Here is an 895-nt window from a genome sequence, read left to right as displayed (position 1 = left end):
ATGTACAACCATATCCAAATATAACAAGATGGTAGCATGCATGTATATCAATGAAAACTAAACGCCGGAAAACAAAAGGGATAGAAATCCCATAATCAAGAATATTTGCTAATAACCAAAGAATGGATCAGAAAATACAACAAATCCAAATATATAAAAAAACAAAAATGAAGAAACAGAAACAAGCTCCATCGAAATGTGAAGACGATCACTAATGGTGCCAAAATAGAAGAAAACTACCAATCAAGATGGCATCTGGTTTCCTCAAAATTAGCAGATGATGATCTGCCATTAGTCTCCAGAGGAACCTTAAAATCACACTCAATCTTTGGCTTAATTTTGTGTGTTTTGATCCAACCAGCCTTAAGCCTTATACGCATGTAAAGCTTCACTTCCATCTCATATACCCCTAAATTCTTCTCATTATCATAATTGGATTTCTCTCTGTCTCCCAATAGAACCAAGCTCTGACCTTTGAACACCGGATGCAAGCTGCTAGTATTCTTGTGACCCTGATAAAATGGTTCCAAATTCGTACTGGCAAATCTCTCCCCTTGATACATAGCTCTAGCTTCAATCGCATCGTAGTAAATTCCAATACGCTTGTTTGGGTTTCTAATAGTCATATTGAGAGCAAGATCATAGTGAACAGTGTTGTTTGTGTTGGACAAATCGAACTGAGTCAATGTAGCATCGGTCACGTAGAATTTTACTTTGTTAGGACGAAGAACGAGCCAGAGTACTAATGCAATGACTCCGAGGATGATCAGAAGGGTGAAGATAATTTTGAAAAAACAATTGCAGAGGCAGTCGAAGAGACAGCTACATGGGTTGCAGCTGCTGCCACGGCCATGGCGGTGGTAGGTTTTCGACCGTGGCGGAATGGAGGGTCCAT

At 39.4% G+C, this 895-nt stretch overlaps 1 pseudogene; it reads right to left on the bottom strand.

Moving 5' to 3' along the window:
* Positions 1-212: 212 nt before the first annotated feature.
* LOC142181234 (NDR1/HIN1-like protein 10) lies at positions 213-895 on the bottom strand (annotated as a pseudogene).

The sequence above is a fragment of the Nicotiana tabacum genome, chromosome 5 (genome assembly GCF_000715075.1).
Source record: "Nicotiana tabacum cultivar K326 chromosome 5, ASM71507v2, whole genome shotgun sequence".
Taxonomy (NCBI): domain Eukaryota; kingdom Viridiplantae; phylum Streptophyta; class Magnoliopsida; order Solanales; family Solanaceae; genus Nicotiana; species Nicotiana tabacum.
Note: the sequence above shows the minus strand (reverse complement) of the source record. Positions and strands in the feature narration are given on the sequence as shown.